The following is a 23,624-nucleotide window of genomic DNA, read 5'->3' as shown; positions in this document are numbered from 1 at the left end:
AGGTCTTATGCTTGAGGGAATTTAAATCAACTTAACCTGAAACACATCTGCTTTCTAGAAAAAACGAGAACGGGATTAGAAGAAACCTGCCAACTGGGAATTCCCCTGGAACACCACAGGGTCCCTGCTGGCACCATGCTTTAAAGAATGATTCAAAGTGTGCATACAAATCAACCAAATGCAATTAGATAATTGAGTTACTGCCCTGATCAGGCCCTTAAGTAGGAGGGAATTGGGGTGGGGGATACTGTTTCCAAACAGTAGACATTGATATCATAGTGGAAAAATGCACTGTGCCTTACAAAAGTGAAATATGGTTTTGTGTAGAAAGCAAAATAGTTCCTATGCACAGAGCATGATGGCTGATAAAACATTACCAGTGCTGACGTTGAACAATTCTAGGTAAAAGTTCAATTGAATCCTGCAGTATTCACATGTGTAGTATGATACCAGACTTGTGGAAGGGTGCATATTTCCACTTCTCTAGGATTGATTGATAAATTGTGAGCTGTAAAGCCATAGATATGAAGAAGTGAATGGGGTAGGTGAAATGGAGTTGGCCGTCTTAATGCCATTACCATGGAAAATAATCCCAATATAAAAATACCTTCTCACTCTTGAAATTGCACAGCTGAACGGGTTTGCAAAGTGAAGTGGGAGGGTTACATATGCTTGTATAAGAAAATCATAGAACCTTTCTACTAGGTTAGGGGTTAAACCAATGTTCGTTATATCCACTGCTTCCCTAACCCATCCTGAAAAATTCATCTGCAACACATTAGAGTATGCATTCTATTGCATGCAAAAGCTAAAAGCACACAGCCCCACACTCACATTGGCAGGGGTGGGGGGGATAGAAATAACTATGTGCATGTACATGTCATTTTTCTATGCAATTGTTCTGTGGCTTCAGTACTTGTTGTTTTACTGCAGAAAATAATATGCTCTAAACTTGCTGATTGATGAGATGTTGTTTAAGTATTTAAATAAATGTGCCTATAAGCAGCTATGTTACCATATCATTGGGAATGCTGTCTAGAGGTGTCCTCATATTTTTGGGTACTGGGAATATAGAATTCCATCTATTCAACATTATGGTGGGGTTGTGTGTGCATCCCATCTTGTAGAGAGAGTGTCATATTCAGACCTGCCCTCATTGTGTATATAATGCCTCATATTTGTGTATATATTGATAGTGGTGGCTTCCCCTGCCTAATGTTAGGGGACAACTGTTGGCTATTTATTATTTAAATAAAGTGAAGTTTTAAAGTAACAGCCTGTTTCTAGTCCCGGAAATGTGGTGTGGGACTTCCTATTGGGGAGAGTTACATAGGTGTTGCCCACTTAAAAGATTGACATATAAATTAATTGGGTATATGTTGTAGGTACATTAAATAGTTGGTATTACTGATATCGACACGCTCATTTATTGAGTAATATAAATGTGCCCAAGATCACAGTTGTGTGTGCAATTCCATGTGTGGAATTAAATGATCCCTATCATTCATTGGAATATACAAGTTGTGATTGCGAATTGACATTTGTGGAATTGTAGTTTGTAAAAAAGTGCATTTTGAAGTGATTCATATGATTCAAGTTGATTGTGTATTTGGTTATAGGATTTCTAGTTTTATATAAATTGATACTTTCTTGTATTCCAACACACAGTCTAGCCATGATGTCAAGGACATTAGGGCTGATGAGAACATGGCTCTTGAACTTGCACCGACTAGGTATGCTCTGCATGTCGAGAGGCTGGTGCAAAATATTGTGTCACGGAAAAACAAAATGAAAAATGTTTGCAAAATATAGGAATTAACAAGAAGGCCCACTAGATGATTGCTTACAAAGGTTATACTTAACCTCCACAGGTAAGTATGAGAAACAAATGACTGTGAATGTTACTGCCCAGCTCTTCTTTTAGCTTAAGATGGTGGAGGATAGATTGGATGGGAAATTACATTCTCTACACCAATTTACAGAAAATGCTCAAAAGACTTTAGCAGAATTTTTTTTTAAAAAGTCGTAAAGATTTAAAGGAATGTTGGCGTACGTTACAAATTGAGCTCCATGTCCATTTGTACACTAGACGGTTTGGTTGGGTGAAAGGAGTATTTGGTTGAAAATGTGTTGGGGACATTTTTTCTATAAGGGTTTCTTTTGCCATAATGGTATCTCCTACCATTTCATACCCCTGACTGTTACTGGCTATGGCAATTGTTTTTTGTTGTTATTGTTTCTAAGCCTCTTTAATGAAATATGGTTATTTGCTGCTTCCGTGCACCCATTCACCATCAATTAAAGGCCTCCATATTGACACTGGGCATGTTTAGAAGTACTTCTTGTAATGTATTGATTCATTTAGTTAGTGGATTCATTCTGTTTAAAATCAGTGTAAAAAAGCACTGTCAGTTAGAGCTTTGAGGATGAGTTTCCTGCGTTAGTATTTAAGGGTAGATTGTGACTTTTCTCCTGATTTTATAAGACAGTGAAGAACTCTATAGTGGAAAAATGTTTGTAACATAAATGTTTTGAATTGCTTTACCGTGACTTCTTTAAAACAGGTAGATAAAGTGTTAGGTTCATTAGTAGGTCAGCTTTTCTTTGTGCATAATTTTTTTTACATTTAGTTTGTGCGATAGGCACCTTACCTCTTTTAGTTGTGGCTGGTTTAGTTTGTTGACTGAGGTTACTAGCTTTTTTGTTTTCATGTTTTCTATAACTTGTTTTATAGGTGGATAACTATATGGTTTGCTTTTATTCTTATTTTCTCTATTCATGCTTTCTTTTCTACAAAGTTGCTTTATGGGAGTGTAGGAATATGTAGGGAAAGATAATGCATTGATTTCATGGGGGCAGTAAACTGCGTTTTCAATGAAGGCAGTGAAATGAAGGCAAAGACAGCAAATTGAAATGCACTGAACATGTGTAAAAATGCTCCATGTTATAGTAAATTCTCCATCTATACAGTTTGCACTGCATAAGCTAACCCAGAGTAATCAACTAACAATTTCCATTAAATAACATGTCCTCAGTAATTAATGAATGTACCCTTTAACAGAGCAGTGCAAATGTTTTGGATGGACAATTCCTGTTTTCGTTCAGTAGAAGTAAACGTGCATGCAAAATGCATTGGCTTTCTTTTTCATTAAGAAGGGCACTGTGTGCCTTGCAGGAAGCATGTTGATACAAATGTGCTTGAGGGCTTGTGTTTGGAGAGAGAAATGCTATGATTCTAGAGGGGAGCTGGGGTGACAGGAGACATCAGGAAAAGAGTCTGGGTCAATAAGATTGACAGGTTTATGGTATACATCTATCTGCAAGAGGGGTGGAGAGTCAGTCCTCATTTTGCAGAGAGAAGAGATCAGTAGTGCAGCCATCAGCTAGGTTGTGTATGAAGAGCAGAGTCAAGCTGTGCAGAGAGAGCAAGGTACCAGGCAGCAGTCCGAAGGAGGTCGAAGGGAGGTTGCTTGCTTCTCACTGGGCTGCCAACAGCTGAACAATATGCAACATTCCGCTTGCAGATGAGACGCTTCAGAGAGGGTACTCTTTCCTGATAAACAATGCAGAAATCATGCACATTAGAAGTGAGAATGGTGAAACTTTGAGGAGCGTGCAGATGATCGTATTTGCATTTCCCATCAGTTAGGGTTAAATTGTTATTTTGAACAAAGTTTTTGTTTCCTTTCTTTCGCATGTGTAATGGGGAATCACTGAAGTGTGATGGGGGAAATGTTGACATGATATTGTGGTATGTCTTATACCTCTTCTCTTAGACAGTACACTCTGTACTGCACCGGGTTTCAAGGTCTGTAAATAAAAACGAATCAGTGGGGTTGTATTTTTTTGTCTCTGTGGATTATTTTTCAAAGAGGGGAAATAACAAGTAAGCGTCTTAGTGTACCAAATAGTGGGAAATGATTTGCCACATGTGGTAAAGTGGGAAGTAAAGGTTGGGAATCAGCTAGCAAGCTACAAAACCTATGATGCATGTGTGTCTCAACTGTGCATGCTGACAGCTGAGCAGATCTGCCATAGAAGGTAGGCCGGTTTCGAAAATAAGTTACAGGAAAAACAGCTGGTGCTGTTTTGTCCCTGTAAGTGCAAAGTCCAATAGTCTGTACTTACAGTCAACCCTAAACAGAATACAAATAGAAGGGAAGGGGCGGTTTGTCTCACTATATAGGGCTTACCATAAATATGTTGTGCTACCACTATTTTACCAGGTTTCTGCCATTTTACTGCCATTTTACCACAAGTCTAAATACCACCCAAATTATGTAATAGTCGTCAGACAAAATCCCCAACAGCAGGCATTTTGTTGTGTCTGTTGGGAAAAGTGAAAGGTTGGGCTGTTGTCACGATCCCATTGTGGGCCCGGGAGTGGCAGGTCAGGAGGAGGGAGGCCCCTCTTCTAATAAGGTAGGGAGACGGTGGGCAGGTATGATAGCTGGCTGGCGCAAACGTGTGGGGGGTGCGACACTGCTGCAGCCTGTATGGAAGGGCCTATAACAGAGGAGACAACACCCGGCACGAGCCAAGGAGCAAAGAAACCATCGCCCCTGCGCATGTAGCCCCAACAGGGTGTGGTTCAGGGCTATAAAACTGCGCCCCGGACCGCACCCTCTGATTAGCATTTCGTCTGCTACTAGCAAGAGAAGTTTTCCACTTACCGCTCTTGTAATCAGTATCGTTCAGCATCTCTACGCTCACCATTTTGGCTTGCAGCATCCTTCAGTATCCCTTCAGTTGCCGTTCTGGTCTTCAGTGCTCTTCCGCAGCCTTCAGCATCCCGTTTACAGCAGTTCATCTGTGGACTTTTGGTTCTTCGTTGCATCTCTGCTTTACACTTTTGTTCTTCTTCTCGCCTTCGAAGCCTGTCTCGCCTGCAGTTTCTGAGAACCTGGAAAAGCAAGCAACTTTGATGAGACTCTGCATCCTGCTCCTACCCTCGCCCTACCCGCCTCCTTAAGAACTCACCTGTGCCTTGAAACGAGTTCTCCTTCTCTGGCTCTCCACTTCAGCTCCTCCGTTAGCTGCTCTGCTCCTGGTTGGGACACATGACTAAAGACAGTTAAAGGCAAGCCAACAATCGTAGGAAAAACAAACTCCTGTTCCAGCTCATCGTGTTACTAATAGACTTACATGTACGCCACCGTATCCTGTGCTCTGCAGTCGTCTTACCACGCGTCTTCAGTGAAGGAACTGGAGATCGATACGCCCTAGACGCCTAGAACCATCATTGCTACAAATAAGGTGAGCAGCGTCCACGTGCTCCAGTCAGCCACGTCCCTGGGAGGGGAACGAAGGGGGGAGATTCCGGTGATATACAGTAGACTTACCCTGTGTTCATCTCCAGGCACATCTAATACCCCCAGAATACCACAACTCAGAAGTCACGAAATCACCCAGGCCCCTCCCAACCACACAGTCCCTTGGAGGTTAATCCCCAATCTGCCGGTGGGGGAAGGTGTGGCTGGGATAAAGGTCCGGGCGAAGGTCAGCAGTAAGGTGGCTACTCTGTATTACAGACCGCACCAGGCACTCCTGTAGGGCATCAGAGGTAAGTGTGACAGTTGATATGTTGTGTAATGTATATGTATGTATTGTGAATGGGTATGTGGGTTCGATTGGAGAGATTAATACAGTCCTGTTTGATTGTGAGGTGGCGTATGAGTTACAGTTGGGAAGGTTATGAGAGTATGAGTCTGTAGAGGTGCGATGGCATTGGGTTACTGAGTAATGGGGTGGTGGAGTGATTGAATCAGTAGGGACATTCTGATGTTTTCAGGAAAGCAGTGGGTGTTGCAATGGTGATGTTTAGATGGGAATAGAAAGAATGTGAATGGTGCAATATAATTAATTAGAGTAAAGGAAATGTTGAATAGAGTAGTCTGAGAATATATATAGTGGAACTGTACTGTTGCAATTATATACATATGCATGGTCAATTAATGTACTTACCCTGCAGGATGTGAAGGGTATACGTCTTTCGGTACTTGTTTTTGGCAATGTGCATCTTTCCTGTAATTGTAAAAGAAAGCTAGTTGGCATATGTGGTAATGGTGATGTACTTTTAATAGGCAAGGTTGGTATTTAGGAAGGTAGGAGGAGTTGTTGGGGAAAAGAGTTAATGACATTGTTGGACGTTTACAAATGTTTGTTCTTAGTTAAGAAATGCATTCTGTGCATTTATAGAAGGTCTGTGTGTAATTTATTGTAGAGGAGAAACGTTGATGGGAAATATTTGTAGAGCAGTTTTAAATGGCACTTGGTGTGTGGACGTTTAATATGTTAGGAGTATATACATACTTGCACAACATAGTGCATTCTAATCTGTAGGAGTTTATGTAGTACTAGGTTTTTTGTTTCCATTCTGGGATTTGTAGTTCCACTTTTCCAATTATAAAAGTTGGAGTACAAGTACAAGTCCCGAATTGTAAAGAAAAAATCAGGACTGGATAAGCACTTACAGATTGGAATGGGTGATGTTGGGATGTATGCATGTACCGCCAACATATTAAACTGGCACACACAAACTGCCATGTAAAAATGATCTACAAATCTATTCTATTTATTTTTCCTTTCATTTTTGAAAAGGGGAGGTGGTGACCCCATAATGTTAAATGCAGTAGCCCCCTTTTCCTCTAAGGAAGACTCTATTATACTCAAGGCATCTTTTGGTTTTGATGTGTCTTTATGTGAGACTTGCAAACAACCATGTTTAAGAAATTCAGCAACACCTATGGACTTCAACTCCCATAAACCCTCAAGTACTGAGATGAGGAAGAGAAGCCTGAAGTCTAATGTGCAGGCTCATTGTTTTGTTGGAGCTAAAGTGATCGGGGAATGTAAAAATGGCAGTGGCAGTGTCTGCAGTAGCTGTGCAGAAGAGGACAAGGAACCCTGTGCTCGGGCTCCTGACCACGAAAGTATCCGGACCAGCGTGGCAAGATGGAAAGTGCAATGCAGAGGAAGGGAAGCTGTGGAGAGGCTGGAGGACACAGAGAAACTCCATGGAATATGAGCGTCCAAATGATCAACACTCTCCAGTCCAGGAAAGCTGGCGGTTTATCTCAGAGTCATGACAGAGCATGACAGAGCATTTGAACATTCCCGATTGGGAAAAGATAGTACAATGGGGGCACTTGCACGTTTTAGAGATGCAAGAAAGACCTGTTGAGTCTGCCTAAAGCAGCTGGGTACCCCAGGGCATTACAACGTGCATGTCATCATAACTGTATGACATTGCAATTGACAGAAAGGCACAAGTCTTGTTCACATGCAAGCACACAAAACAATGTGCTGAACAAGCCCCAGGCAAGCATGAATGCATGAAATGTCAATGTGGAGGAAAGTTGAAGCAAATGCTACCATAGGCAATTGGGAAACAAAGCCTGTGAGAGGAAAAAATTGGGAAGGAAACCCTGCACTTTATGAACCTTTGTAGAAAACCAGGCAGGAAAGTACACCGGGCAGTCAGGAAGCAAAGCCTGTGAGAGGAAAAGGGGAGAGAAAGGAAAACCCTCACCTTGTGAACTTTCGCAGAAGTCCAGGCAGAGAATGCACAGCACCTGAAGTTGTATAAAGAGTTTAACGTTGTGGGAAGATACCTGGCAGGGGGGCATACCAGGGGATCTGAGAGTGTCACTCGCTGCTTTTGCTTGCCCCTTTCTCCCCCTCGCACCCCTGCTTCTGACTCTCCCTCTGACTCTATTCTTGCTAATCTGCACTCCTCCATCTCTAACACCCTTGACATCCTTGCCCCTGTCATGAGAATCCGCCTAAAACCTGCCTCCAGGTACAATGACTTATATGACTCTGATCTATCATCTCTGAGTTGTAAGTACACAGTTGCCGAACAGAAGTGGTAGACCTCAGGTTTATCCTCTAACAAACTGGCCTGCCACTTGCTCCAAAGGCAATATCGTTTCTCCATCCACTCCTAAAAGAGGGCCCACATCCAAGCCTGCATCCCTGGAGCCACTAACAACACGGCTGAATTGTTCAAAATCTCCAAACAACTCTCCAATCCAACTGCAGTTTCCACCTCTCTCCTTCCTTCCCAGGCTCTCTGCACAGTGTTGGCCTCCCATTTCACATCTAAAATTCAGCATAGGGCTAGATATTCGGCAGAGTAGGCTAGGTATGGGCAGAATAGTCTAAATGCAACAATCAGGTATTGGGCCAAAATGTGCTAGTTGTAACAATCAAAGTATTGGGCAGCATAGGCTAAATGCAGCATTCGAGTATTAAGCCAAAAAGGCTGGGTGCAACAATCAAATATTACGGCAGCGTAGGCTAAATGCATCAATCAGGTATTGGGCAAAACTATGCTAGTTGTAACAATCAAGTATTGGGCAGCATAGGCTGGAAGCAACAATCAAATATGGGCTAAAATAGGCTAAATGTAACAATCAAATATTAAGGCAGTGTAGGCTAAATGCAGCGTTTGAGAATTGAGCCCAAAAAGGCTAGATGCAACAATCAAATATGGGCTAAAATAGGCTAAATGCAACAATCAGGTATAAATAATAATAATAATAATAATAATTTGGCACTTATATAGTGCTACAAACCCTCAGGTATCTGTGTGCTGCTTATTATTACCCACGGTGTGTGGTGCTCATTTATCGACCTTGGAAGGATGAAAGGCTGAGTTTGGCCCCGCCGGGATTCGAACCTGCGTTAGCAGGCTCTGCACGGATGTCAAAGCAAGCACTCTTCTCGCTGTGCCACTTGACCGGCTGTCAGTTATTAAGGCAGCATAGGCTAAATGCAACAATCAAGTATTAGGCAAAAATATGCTAGTTGTAATAATCAAGTATTAGGCAACCTAGGCTGGGTGCAGCAATCAGGTATTAAGGCAGCATAGGCTAAATGCAACAATCTAGTATTAGGCAAAACTATGCTAGTTGTAATAATCAAGTATTAGGCAACCTAGGCTAGATGCAACAATCAAATGTTGGGCAGCATGGGCTGAATGCATAGGCTAGATGCAACAATCAGTGTGCTGAACTAGAGCCGCTTCGACCTTTCCGCGCCATGGGATTACAATAGGGACTTCACCAGGTAGAAAGCATATTAAACAGAGGATCCTGACATGCTAAGCCTGAAGGGTGCTGGCAGCTAGATTTGAGTTAGGTGCAGGTTGGCAGAGACACTCGGACTAAGTTGTATAGGCATCTGGTACAGTTGTCAACCATAGGGCAGGCTAGGTGTTAAAGTCCAAGCCTAATTTAGACAGGCAGTGATATGTGGGAGTCTCAGGGTAACATATGAATACTGTCACGAGGCAGCAGGGTATGGAAATACATGATAGGTAGCATTGAACAGTCCATACCGTGAGTGCCAGGTGGCTTAGTGGCAAGCAAAGGTAGAGCAGCATGTGCTCACATAGTCTCTATTAAATGTACCTTGTGTCTGCAGCGCAGCCGGCAGAGTAACAGGCCGACGGCCAGGATGGCCTGGACAGGCTAGGACAAGCAGAAAGCCTTACTGCTGCAGGCCTTGATGCTGGAGGCCGGCAACCCCTACTGGCTTGTCGATTGGCTCGTTAAAGGGGCACGAGAGCCAATAGGGGCAGGATAGCAGCCTGGAGAGGCTCATGCCGGGATGCAGCCGGGCTGGTGATTCCGGGCGGCCATCTTGGAATGGCGATCGTGTCTTCAGGTGAGGCAGTGAATGCAGGATCAACAGAGGGATAACACGGGATAACAGACGTTCTGTTATCCGTGCTGTGGATACACAGCACACGGGATGGTGCGCATTAAAGTAGCACTATTTGGAATTTTTTCCGATTTTGGGATCGAGTGGAGGCAAGCACAGGGGCCTTCCTCTGATGTGTGGGGAGAAGCTCCTGCTTCTCTCCCATGCAGTGGCGGTGCACTGCTCTGCAGTGTTTGGGCTCCTGCTCCCTCGATGCCTGCTGGACTAACCGCCTAACATGCCTGCCTAACTTGCTTTAAGGGAGCCCATTTTTCTCTCCACAATGCCATCGGCCTGTGGATGATAAATCAAACACATTCAGTGCTTGATGCCAAGTACTGCTATAATGTGCTGAAATAATGCATTCCACGAGCACAGTAATACCATAAATAAACATGTCAGGGTCCACGGGAATCCCACGGATCACCACTTCCCTTGTCATTGTGTGTATTATCAACATCGCCCTTAAAGCACACATCCCAGGATGGAGCAAACTATACCACGATCTGTAAATTGTATTGTCATGTTTAATTTGCTGAGCATGTCTCTCCCTAGAAAGTTAACAACTTTCAAAATATAGTAAGGGCACCCACACTACCTTCCTCCCACCTTTACGTCTAGCTTCTCATTGTATGGAAACTTGGAAATAGCCCTAGAGAATCCCTGCGTATCAAAATACTTTTCTGACAAGGGAAGATTTCCCTCCATGATACATGATTTAGTTGCACCTGAGTCCACCATAAGTATGAACTGTTTATTTCCTAATTCTGCCCCCACAAAAGGTTGCTGTTCAGTGTGGATGTTTGCTGACAAGACCAGACACGCGAGTGCTCTCTGTGGGCTGTCCTAATCAGGGTATTTGTTTGTTCCAGGAAACGAGAAGGGGTTGCCCCCTATCACTGCTGCTCATCCAAATGTGGCGCTAGCCCCACTTGTTACCCTGTTACCAGGGCAGCATCGCCCTGCTGTTGCTGTTGCTGTGGAGGATGCCGCCATTGCAAGTGAGCTGCCTGAGGCTGCTGAATATATGTTTGGGGTCGCCCCTTTGGATACCCTTGGTTCAGATATCCTTGACCTTGTTGTGGATGATCTAGTCCTTGGGGCCCTTGGGGCCTTTGGGGCCCTTGGCCCTGTTGCTGTGACCAGTAATAATACGCCACTGCAGACCTACTCATGCATACCCTTACAGAATGCCCCAACCTCAAACAATTTCAATATTGGGATGGCCCAAACCCACCCCTTTCGGGTGCAAAACCTCCTTCTCTTTCCCCCCAAAATCCCCCTCTTCCTTGCTACAGCCCTCCTTGTTGCCACTGTGGGCTGGGATACTATTGTCCCCTGTCCCACTGTCCTTGTCCTCCTTCAGCCCAGAACACAGCAATAGTGGCGCTCACAACTTATTGGGTACTCTCTGTCCCCTCTACCTGAATGGCAACCTTTGCCAATTTCTTCTCTATCAATTTCGCTTTCACCGCCTGACGCCTCTGAACTGTTTCCCTCTCCCGTTCCTTAATCCTCTTGTAATGATGCACTTTTATGCTCTGTATTTCCGGCTACCCCTTTGCCTCAATACCCACAATTTTATTTGAGGCCTTCTGCACTTCCTTTGGCAAGTCTCTTTTCACAAAAAAATAGAAGAACAACATTGAATGGATTCATGGTCCTCCCGTCCCAGCCCTCCACATCTCCTGCACTTTAAGAATGAATTTAGCTGGATCATCCCCCATTGTACACTGCATCAGGGACTGTAAATCGGGGGTATCCGGGAAAGTTGTCCGTAACGCGTCGCATACTTGTGAACTAATTGGTTAAATGGTGCTCCATCATGTTCATCATCCCCCAGGGTTAAACCCAGATATTCAGCTTTAACCCACACATTCCCAGCATTGACTCCAATTATGGCAACCATCAAGCTCTTAAGATCCCATATTGCCAGGGGCACCAATGCTGCTGGCTTTTCAAATTCGTATATCCACTTGTTCGTCCCTGCTGTGAGATGCGGGAGGGTATTAATTAAATTGTTCTTATCCATCTGGGGCTAAGGCACATATCGTGTTCTCCCTGCCCCTTTATGTATTAGGGGCATCTGCATCATTACCCCACTCTTCATGCCCTTCTTCACGGTTCCCCTTTTTCTTACTGTCGCCATCCAGACTGTCCTATTCCTCAACCTGCCCCTCCCCAAGTGCCTACTGCTCAGAGGGTATTTTGAGCCGCCACTTCACCCATTTCCTCTTCTTCACCTGGCCCTCAGTGAACAAGTCACTACCATCATCCCGCTTGTCATCTCCCACCACTGTATCTGATCCAAAATATGTCCACTTACCCCCACCTTGTTCCTTTTCAACACATACATTTTTGTATTACTCCCTGACTTACTCTAAACAACATATCTCCTGATTTCCATTCTCCTGATCCATCTTCCGGTGCCCCTATGTCCATTACCTCTCTTGAGGATTCTTGTATCCTGTTAAATTCTGTCAACAATCCTGATAACCTGCTTTCAAACTCTCTTGAACTGACACCTGCGGATGCGATACTTCAGGCATGTATGCATATAGGGGTAGGGGAGAGGTAGCCTGTGGCGTTACTGGTGCTGAAGGGGTCCTTAACCTAGCAGACGGGGTCCCTGTGGCAACGGGTACATAGATTGGATTAGTGTACCATTCTGTGGGAAATGCTTTCAAGGATAAAATCCCCCACCCTCCACTGGCACTCCGCCCCCTCCTTCTCCGTTCCTGCAATTTCCATCTCTCTGTATCTGCACCTCTACTCCTTTCCTTTGATCTTCTGTGTCTTCAAACGTATGCAAGAGATCAAAAATGTCTTTTGTCTTCTATAGCTGCTCCACCTTATACTTAGCTACTAAACATGTGGACATGTGTTCCAAGATGCTCTTGTTATGTGAGCCCTGCCATTGTCATGGGCAGGACATCCCTTCTCCTGCTGTCTCCCCAATCCACTGCTTATGATCTTTCTCCACCCTGTCACGATACAGTGGCAGGGCCTTATACATGTGTTATATACTGGTGTTCCTCCCCCCATGCTAGTGATCTCTATCGCTAACTCACCCTGCAAAGTCCCGCAAACGCGCTGCACATGCTGCTCCTTGCTTGTAATAGGACAAGAAAATCAACCCCCACCCTTTTCTGTCCCAATTCTTTGCCCATATAAACCACTCCAAGAAACCATGTAATGCCACACCACACCGCGACGCACACAATTACCGCCACTTCCAGGGCCTGTTCTTTATCCAGTAAAACATGAATAAAATAACAAGCTAAAATAACTACTACTACTTATAATGAAACCACTAATTTTATTTCTATATTCCTCCTTTAAACAATGTACTGTCCTGTGGTACCACCTTCCATCCCCTTCCGAGGAGGGGCTCACTGCCTTACCTTTGCCTTACCTTATAATGCCTTACCATACTCTCCTCCTAATACAAAATTTAACAACAAATAATCCTAATCTCAACCAGGTGGCATAAACAGCCTCGCTCTCCTGTGCTCGCACAACTCATATTTCACCATGCATCTGTCCCTTACATGTTATCGCTTACAATAGTCTACTCAAATGTGCGTGCTCACCCAAACTCATCCATCAGTGGCTCCTGCTAAACCCCTAGGCACATGTGTTTTTGTTGGTGCTGGTCGCATTAGGTGGGGGTGGCTCCATCTGGAGAAGCGACCTGGAAGTCCCCCGCAAATACGGGGGGTGTTGGGATCATGTTGGGTCACCAATTGAAGGCAAGTCCCTAAACGCTCACAGCAGAGAGAATACAACCCGCTAGGAAAGAAAGGCCCAAGTCGATCTTGTAAGGATGACAACTTTTAATCTCACACACATATGAGAGCTAAAGCAAAGAACTCTGCTGCTAAGAACGTTCTGTTGAAAAGTAGTGCAAGCAGAATCTTATGAAGAAAAACATTGTCATACATGATGCAATACCTATGGCAAAATCCTGCGTGGCTGGTTGGTGTGCACCTATACAGGATTTGCCTGGCCCATGAGGGATAACAGGCCATTTGTTCCAGCCCAATCCATCTGTCTTCCATTACGAGGGTGCTGTAGTAATCATTTTCTCCTCACGTCGAAGGTCAAAGAACAAATTAATTATATTCCTAACATATGACTACTTTATCACTATACTGTGCAACTGACAGGCCTTAGAATGGGCAAAAAGGAGGTTCTGGGACACTTCGACCTTCATACACACATTTCACTCACTCCCTTCTGTGTGATCCGGCTGCAAGGTCTCCACCCGTGTTTTGAATTATAATGTATCCCTCCCAGCACCTTGCAATATAAATCATGTGATTATAGCTTCTACAATGTGCCCTGTCCGTCCTCTTTGAACATTTCAGGACTTGTTACTTTGGGGTTGGTGGTCAAAGGGCACCTGATGCCATGGAATACAGTGGTCTTACGTTTCAGTCAGTTATATGGGCTATAACTCGTGGTCGCCTGGGATAGGCGGGGTATGCTTTGGCCAGTGTGAGGTAACATGCACACCAGGTGTGGGTCTTTGATCACGGCCTTGTAGGACACATTCCTCTCGAACATCGCTACAACACTGTTAGAACAATGAATAAGCGTTGTGGCGGTTGTCCTCATGGGAGCTTTGTCATGGCTGAAGATTTCCCTTGTCTTTAGGCCTAGTGCATGAAATGCCACATTTGCTGCGCAGACCTTCCCTTCTACCTATGGTTACTCATATCTATGCAACAATATCAATGCTGCGCACACCCTATGCTGTACTATATTTGATTATATTGGAGTGGGGTCCTTTTTTGCTGGGAGGTGGTCTTCTCACTGTCTCCCCTCCCGCTGGCACATCATAGTGCTTTGAATGCATCTCACCTTACTGTAAAGCGCCTAGTGTGGTAGGGAGGGGCTGACCCATTTTCAACAATACAGAGAAATTGTTGGATACAGAAACACTTTTTGACACAAAGGAACTTTTGGGTAAAGAGACACTTTTTGCCATCCTACCTATGAATCCAGGGGTATGAGTGGGGAAGGGAAGCACCCTCTGGATTCAATGATCTTTCATTGAAAAACCCCTTTTGTTGCAACTATCCTTATATTTTTGGTTGTGAACACATTCTTACACCTTGAAACATGATTTGCTTTACAGGCATCTTTAAATACTCAATACATAAAAAAAGAATAATAATAATATCAAATCACAGGCATTTCCATGCACCTTTGTGTTGTTTCGTTTCTATTGTGAGTGTCAGCTTAGAATGTTGCGGACACAAGAGCGGTGTTAGGCAGAGACCTGTGCAGTTCCCTCTGGGACCACTGCAAAACGTTTAAGACTACAGGAGTTAGCAGTAAACCCAATTGGTAGCAGTCTGCACCACCCAGATTTACCTGGTAGCTGTGGCTGAGCAGTCAGACTTCTCTCAAGACGAGTTAGGCAGTATTTAGAGTATACAAGATAGGGCAATTTACACAGTAGAGCAAGCAGACACTGAACAGAGCTTGGGTGTAAAGATATATAATTATTTATTTAAAAACACATCTATGAAAAACACACTGGCACTAATATGGCAAACAACTTCAATCACAGTTACTATAAGTATATATCAATCCCATAACAATATTTCGACAAGTCTAGGTTCAAAGACACCACTTATTTGCAGACAGAGGTGAATGCTTAACCTAGATGACACTCTAGTATTCGTTAGGAAGGGAGAGAAAAAGGCAGGGTATGAAACCAACTCAGTACCAACACTTTTACGAAGCAAATGCAAGGCAAGCAAGACAGGGTCTACTGTAGATCACCAAGTTCAGAGGCCAAGCCCACTCGGGGAGAGGCAAGGCAGTATGTCCCGAAAATACCACAGTGGAAATGCACTTCAAGTCTTTGTAGCAAAATGTCACAGAAAGGTTGGATCAGTTTTAGAAAAAAAGTTCAAGAGGTCTGGAGGCGACCCAGTGGAAAGGTAAGGATTTAAGACACCCCACGCTAACCGTGACAAGGGAAGCCAGGCGGACACAGTACCTTGAAAGTGGAGAGACAGCTCCGGCGGGGGCAGTTGTTCCTGGTGGTGAATGCAAGTCGGGACTTTGCCAGAAGAAGAGATGATCTCGTTGTGGAGGAAAGTTGAAGATTGTTGCACCACCAGGGAAGAGACCAGCCACGGAGTGCTCAGTAACAAGGTACCCCTTTTTGATCGCGGTGCAGTGGTTACTGGCTATCCGGTTGCCTGGGTGCTCAGCACGGGCAATTCGACCACTAGACGTCTGTCATGCCGCCGTCTTTTGGTGGTCGCTGGCGGTTATGGAAGGCTTGGCGTTGGCGGCGCCATTAGAATGTTCCGTGTTTTTTCTCTTCACTTCCTGGTTTGACGGTCTAGTCTTTTTCTCTTGTTCCTGTATTTAACCACGCCCTCCCCTGGGCTCTGTGCGTTGCAACTTTGTTTCCTGTGCCTTGTTGCCGTGCTACTTTGTTTTCCTTACCTTACTCCAGTTGCCATTCACCGCGACCTCTATCGCGGTATCCTTTCGCTCCACTTCTCTCCTCTCCTTCCTTTCTCCCGTTCATGATTCTTGGCGGTTTCTCCACTCCGGTCTCTCGCACTGCTCCTTGTTCAGTATCAGCTTCACCGGATTTTCCAGCCTACTGCTGCACCGAGAAAGACTTACCTTGATTATCCTGTTCCGGTTTTTCCTGCATTCCCGGGATCACAGTCATCTCTTCCTGCTCAGCATTGGTACCAACTACATCCGTAGAGAGGTTTTTTTAAGCGGCTGCTTTTTTCCTCTCATTCAGGTTTCTGCGGGAAGGGGGCCGGCTGCTTCCCTGTTTATCAGGGGATCAGGGTGGCTTCTTCCCGCGGACGGCCGTTTCTCTTCACAAAGAAGAAGAAACCCCAGACCAAGACCTCCAGACGAAACCCCGTTCCGGGAGAGACAGGTGAGGAGAAAGGGGAGGTGGACATTGATTTATCAGATTTGGAGGATAATATGCTGGTTCCCAACACTCGTGACAGTTTGCAACGCCCCAAAGAGATTACAATGTCTATTCCGGAACAGGTCCAAGAGCTGCTCACAGCAATGCAGAATGTGACTTTAGAATTACAGGCTATGAAAGCCGAAAACGCTGCTCTAAGACAGCGAGTCGACCACTTCGAACAGTCCCGGAGTGATCTGCCTCCCATGCCCTTCCCTTGCGGTAAATATGACGGTTCACCTACTGGATTTAAAGAATTCATGGAGGCTTGCATAATTTATTTCACCTTCAGACCTCAGACATATGCCTCAGATGCAGCCCGCATAGGGTTTCTGATATCTAACCTTACGGGTAACGCTCTTTCCTGGGCTACTCCGCTTGTGACCGGTGCCAGCCCGTTACTACACGATTACGCCGGGTTCACCGCCCAGTTCAAATTGGCCTTTGAAAGGCAAGAGTCTGCGGTAGTCGCCAGTGAACAGTTACTGGATATTCGACAGGGAAGTTCCGATCTTCTGTCCTACATCTCCCGCTTTAAACGGGTGGCTGCAGACGCAGGCTGGCAAGAGAACGCTCAGTACACCATTTTTCGCCGAGGATTGAGGGAAGACCTTAAGGATGAATTAGCAAGGGTAACCAGACCAGCTACTTTAACCGACTTGTGGTCTACAGTGGTACAGCTGGATTTCCGTCTCTCAGAACGGCGGTCTGAACGTAGAAAACAGCGTGGATTTCCTGCTACGCCTGATCCTGGGATTACCTCTCCTTCTCCTACCTGTACGTCGAAAGAGGAGCCAATGCAAATTGGGACTACTCGAGGACCACTCACCTCGGAAGAAAGAAGAAGACGCAGGGAGAACAACCTGTGTATGTATTGTGGATCTAACCAACATATTCTTAGAGATTGTCCTAATGTACCACCAAGACGTTCGGGAAACGCCATTCCTCGGAGCTAGTAGGGACGAGTTACCGAGGGGGATTTCCTGGTCCCTTTGTTTCTTTATCAGTCACACCCATGCTTACAACAGAAGACAACCGTCTCATGGTAGTCGGAGTAGAGTTATTTATCTCTCAGCAGTCCTATGAGGTTCTGGCACTATTGGACTGCGGCGCTGCTGGTTGCTTTATGGACTTGGTTTGGGCGGAAAAGGTCGGCATTCGCCGTTTGCAGAAAGACGAGGACCAAAAGGTGGAAGGTGTAGATGGTAGACCACTCAGCTCGGGTCTAATCACCCATACCACACCTCCGATGCAGATGAAGATCCTACATCACAACAAAACCATTCAATTCGACCTCATCCGAGCAGCTCATTTCCCAGTAATCCTGGGGGTCTCTTGGCTTCGGAAGCATAACCCGACCATTGATTGGACAAAGAACCAATTGTCATTTACCTCAACTTTTTGTCGTCAGTCATGTTCTTCACAGACCCTGCATACTTCTGTCCACATTTTACCAGATATAACCTCCAGTTTAGATGTGTTGAAGGTAAACAGCATCCCTAAAGAATATCTCCGCGACCAGGAGGTGTTTACGGACGAAGGCCCGCAGGAGTTACCTCCTCATAGACCAGAGGATTGTCAGATCATTCTCCAACCCAATGCTGTTGTTCCTTTTGGACGAATGTTTTCCCTTTCCCTCAAGGAAAAGAAGGCTCTCAAGGAATATCTGGATTCTAATTCACATCATGGCCTGATCCGACCTTCATTCTCCCCTGCAGGGGCTTCACTTTTTTTGTTCCAAAGAAGGGTTCCAATGAGCTTCGTCCTTGCATCGATTATAGGGGCCTAAACCAAGTCATGCTTAGGGATAGGTATACCATGCCACTGATTGGAGACATTCTGGAAGCAGTACAAGGAGCAAAGATCTTTTCTAAAATCGATTTAAGAAGAGCCTACCACCTTTTGCGGATACGATCCGGTGATGAATGGAAGACTGCGTTTCGCACTCCCTTCGGACACTACGAATACTGTGTCATGCCTTTTGGCCTAGTCAACGCTCCAGCAATATTTCAAAGATTCATGGATCGCATCTTTTCTGATCTACTTTTTCATTGTGCCGTCGTCTATCTTGACGACATACTGGTCTATTCAAAAGACGCCCAACTCCATTCGGATCACCTCCAACAAGTCCTTCAAAGACTGCAAGACAATCTACTAAAAGCCAATGCTGATAAGTGCATTTTTCAAGCATCCGAGGTCAACTATCTTGGCTTTATTCTGTCTTCGGAAGGAATCCGCATGGATCCCGCTAAGATCGACGCCATATTGCAATGGCCAACACCCCATTCCATCAAAGACGTCCAAAGATTTCTAGGGCTAGCCAATTTTTATCGCAAATTCATCAAAGGTTTCTCGGATCGAGTTCTTCCCATTACAAAGCTGTTAAAAAAGTCTTCAATGCCCTTTATCTGGTCTTCTGAGGCAAACCGAGCTTTCCAACGACTTAAGGAGGAATTCTGCTCTGCCCCGGTACTTCATCAACCAGATCAGAATCTAAGATTAATTGTGGAGACTGATGCCTCCTTTGCGGCGATAGGTGCAGCCCTTCTACAGGAACATGAAGGTTTGGAACATCCGGTTGCCTACATGTCCAAGACACTGAATGACAGTCAGACACACTATTCAGTGATAGAAAAAGAACTCCTGGCCATGAAATCTGCATGCGAAGAATGGAGACATCTTCTACAAGGGGCTAACCATCCCTTTGAAATCAGAACTGACCACAAGAATCTTAAAGTACTGCAAAAGATGGAATGTGTCAACTCCCGTCAGGCTCGTTGGGCGCATTTTTTCTCCCAGTATGATTTCACATTGACCTACTTACCAGGTTCCAAGAACATACTGGCTGATGCTCTTTCTAGAAGGCCTTATTCAGACATGTCTCAGAAAGAATTTCCCAGTCTCATGCTTCCTGAAGTCAAAGTAATCTGTTTGGTGGAGTCTTTCTTAGAAAGGGTCCGCAAGGCCACGCGGTCCACCTCTCCTCTCTCAAAGGATCTAGCCCTTAAAGATGGTTTGTGTTTCAAGCAACAGCAATTGTTTCTGTCAGACAGATTCACCCGTCAATCGGCTTTAAGGTGGTGCCACGATGATCCAACGGCAGGACACAGAGGTGTTAAGAACACTTTGGAATTGCTTCATCGCAAGTTCTGGTGGACCGGTATGGCCAAAGATGTTTCAACCTACGTCAAGTCATGTCCGGTATGCTGCCGATCTAAACATTGCACTCAAAAGTCGATTGGTTTTCTCCAACAACAGGACCTTCCCAAGAGACCCTGGAGCATTATTTCCACGGATTTTATTGTGGATCTGCCACCTTCGGAAGGTTGTTCATGCATCATGGTAACTGTCGACTGCTTCACTAAGATGGCACATTTCACTCCCTTGGCTGGTCTTCCCACTGCTGCTGAGATGGCGGCTGTATTTGCCAGAGAAATATTTCGCTTACATGGTACTCCGGACAAGATTATTTCTGACAGAGGTTCACAGTATACTTCAAGGTTCTGGAAGGAGCTTTGTGAGAGACTGGGAATGGAACGGGCCTTATCATCTGGTTTCCACCCTCAGACTAACGAGCAGACTGAAAGAACCAATGCCACGCTGGAGCAGTATCTTCGATGCTTCACCAACGCCCAACAAGATAATTGGGTTAGTCTGCTGGTCACCGTGGAATTTGCCTATAACAATGCTGAGCACAGTGCCACTGGTCTCAGTCCTTTTTTTGTTCCTATGGTTTCCATCCCAGCTTTATTCCTTCTCTCTCCTTCCCTCCTTCTACCACTCCATCTGTGGATGCCTTACTTACCAGTATCTTGGAGGCTCACAAGTCTGCCACGGGAAGTTTGCGGGCGAGCAGTCTTCGGTATCGATCATACTGCAATCTTAAGCGCCAGCCCGTTCCAGCTTGGCAAAGGGGCACCAAGGTCTGGTTGTCTACTAGGTTTCTGCCTCGCTGGCTTCGCCCCTCTAACCTGTCTCCCCGGTACCTGGGTCCTTTCCCTATACTACACCAGATCAACCCCGTGGCCTTCCGCCTTCAGTTGCCTAAACACATGCACCGTCTCCATCCTGTATTCCATTCCTCTCTCCTGAGGGAATGCAAGGGTGATCCCTACCATCGCCCTTTGCCACATGACCCGGTCCCCAAGGAGGTTCCTTCCGATGAGTATGAGGTGGCCTCCGTTCGTGACTCCCGCTATCGGCGGGGTCGCTTGGAGTATCTCATTCACTGGAAAGGGTATCCACACTCGGAGGACTCATGGGAACCGGTGTCTCATGTTCACGCTCCAGCGTTGATTCAGCGGTTTCACCGTCTGTTCCCGGGGAAGCCGGGGGGGGTGTCCCTTGGGAGGGGGCATACTGTCATGCCGCCGTCTTTTGGTGGTCGCTGGCGGTTATGGAAGGCTTGGCGTTGGCTGCGCCATTAGAATGTTCCGTGTTTTTTCTCTTCACTTCCTGGTTTGACGGTCTAGTCTTTTTCTCTTGTTCCTGTATTTAACCACGCCCTCCCCTGGGCTCTGTGCGTTGCAACTTTGTTTCCTGTGCCTTGTTGCCGTGCTACTTTGTTTTCCTTACCTTACTCCAGTTGCCATTCACCGCGACCTCTATCGCGGTATCCTTTCGCTCCACTTCTCTCCTCTCCTTCCTTTCTCCCGTTCCTGATTCTTGGCGGTTTCTCCACTCCGGTCTCTCGCATTGCTCCTTGTTCAGTATCAGCTTCACCGGATTTTCCAGCCTACTGCTGCACCGAGAAAGACTTAGCTTGATTATCCTGTTCCGGTTTTTCCTGCATTCCCGGGATCACAGTCATCTCTTCCTGCTCAGCATTGGTACCAACTACATCCGTAGAGAGGTTTTTTTAAGCGGCTGCTTTTTTCCTCTCATTCTGGTTTCTGCGGGAAGGGGGCTGGCTGCTTCCCTGTTTATCAGGGGATCAGGGTGGCTTCTTCCCGCGGACGGCCGTTTCTCTTCACAAAGAAGAAGAAGCCCCAGACCAAGACCTCCAGACGAAACCCCGTTCCGGGAGAGACAGGTGAGGAGAAAGGGGAGGTGGACATTGATTTATCAGATTTGGAGGATAATACGCTGGTTCCCAACACTCGTGACAACGTCCTGGAAGCGAAGAAAAAGCAAGGGACTGGTTGTTCCCACCAGTCAAAGGAAGAAGACTCTCCAGCAGGGAGATCTCCTCTGTCGTTGGGAAGTGGTGAGGCGGTTCAGCAGGGCTCCACCGGTGGTGTTGTCATTGCAGGTCGGCTCAGCTTCTCCATCTTCGGATTCTTAGGTCCTGTGGCGCCTTCTGAAGTTCCAGTCCCCAAAGCCCTGCTTTTATGTAGAAAACCCCCATTCATTCAGCCTAGCTGTCACTCAAACATGCTAAGTGGTGAGCGGGGCAGCTCACCACTTGGGCCAATCACACCGGAGTGCGACTTGAGTTGGCAAGGCAACTCAGTCCAGGGTGCCTAAACCCCCTCCCACACCCCCTATGGTACCCAGACAGAATGGCACCGCCAAAAGTGGAACAAAGGGCTCAACCTTTGGTTTGGAGTTACAGAGGCGAACACATACGCCATTTACAAACCGAGTTCTGGCAGAAAATACCAACCAGTGAATTTATATTAATTTAATAAATCGGCGGTATGACCGAGGCTATATAGAAAAAGTATTAGCCTCGAACAATGGGAAAATCCCATAGGGATATATTCGCGGTTGAATATGAAAAGTAGTATCCACTGCCACCAGCCAAAACTCGACGAGGGTGGACGGGACAGTGCCCCCTCGAACAACAGACCCCGGGGTAATCGAATTACCCCTACCAGTACGTCCACAATAGGATGGTTTGTACTGGTTCTATTAGTAAATTTAGGTCTAGTAAAGCCAATGGTGACTTTACATGCCCTGGGAGATAGTAGTAAGTCCGAGGGTATGGAGTCTATGGTGGGGGTCACCTAGGGCACCCCAGTGTTACGGCACGGAGACCCTATGGAGTAAAAGACCCCATAGCCCATAGAACACATTAACATTCAAAGAAATACCACAAATCATGTCCAAGAGTGGGGGAGAAAAAGTCTCACTCTTGGCAGGATGAAAAAAACAAACTCCAGAAATCCAGCAACGCTGCTGGGGGACTCACTAGGTTAGGACATTCATCCTAAACAGAGAATTCTCCCTAACAAGCGTTTTTTAAGTTACTGACTACTTGACATAGATAGATCCTTAGTCTTAGTTTTTCCGGTAGGTAGGGAAGGGCTAGAGAGGCATTTTTCCAACCCAATTGCGTTTAATAAAATATCGGTTTTAGGGAATAATTTAACTTTGCATCCATCTCTCATTTCTGACTCTTCAAAGAAGTTACCAAAACGGTGCATGCATGCTTACATAGACTGAGACTAGAAGAGAGCTACGGTTATCAAGCTGTACTGATATTAGTCAGTGAAGAAAGAAATTACTTTGGGATGGCCAATATTTCAAGGCCACTATTATTATACATGAAGCAACACTGTAGCTAATTAAACCATGAGTGGGACTTTTGTTAAGAGAATTTTTGAAGTAAATCACTCTTAGGGGCTGAAAACTTGAAATTTGAAGAGAACAGCAAGTTACATACTACAAGATTAAATTAGTTAGACAGGAACACATGCTTTGTTTATCAGGTGAAGCTGCATTTTTGCTGTAATTTGTGCACATGACTAATTCTTTCCCAGTTCTTATCAAAGAGCATTGTGCAATTATTTGTGAATTTTGACTTTCATTAACTAAAATAATACATTGTTTCACAGAACTGACTTGGAAAATACACAAATCACATACTAACTAAACTGGACCTTATTTCAAAACAAAAATGTATAGACACTATTATGCAAAAGGATAACGATTTTGGCTTCATGTTCTCCATCATCTTCATCATCTTCATCATGCCTTGAAACACTTGTGTCGTGCCTTGAAACAC

The sequence above is a fragment of the Ambystoma mexicanum genome, chromosome 3p (genome assembly GCF_040938575.1).
Source record: "Ambystoma mexicanum isolate Mex_15411 chromosome 3p, UKY_AmexF1_1, whole genome shotgun sequence".
In the NCBI taxonomy this organism is placed as follows: Eukaryota; Metazoa; Chordata; class Amphibia; order Caudata; family Ambystomatidae; genus Ambystoma; species Ambystoma mexicanum.
This window is presented reverse-complemented; position numbering follows the sequence as displayed.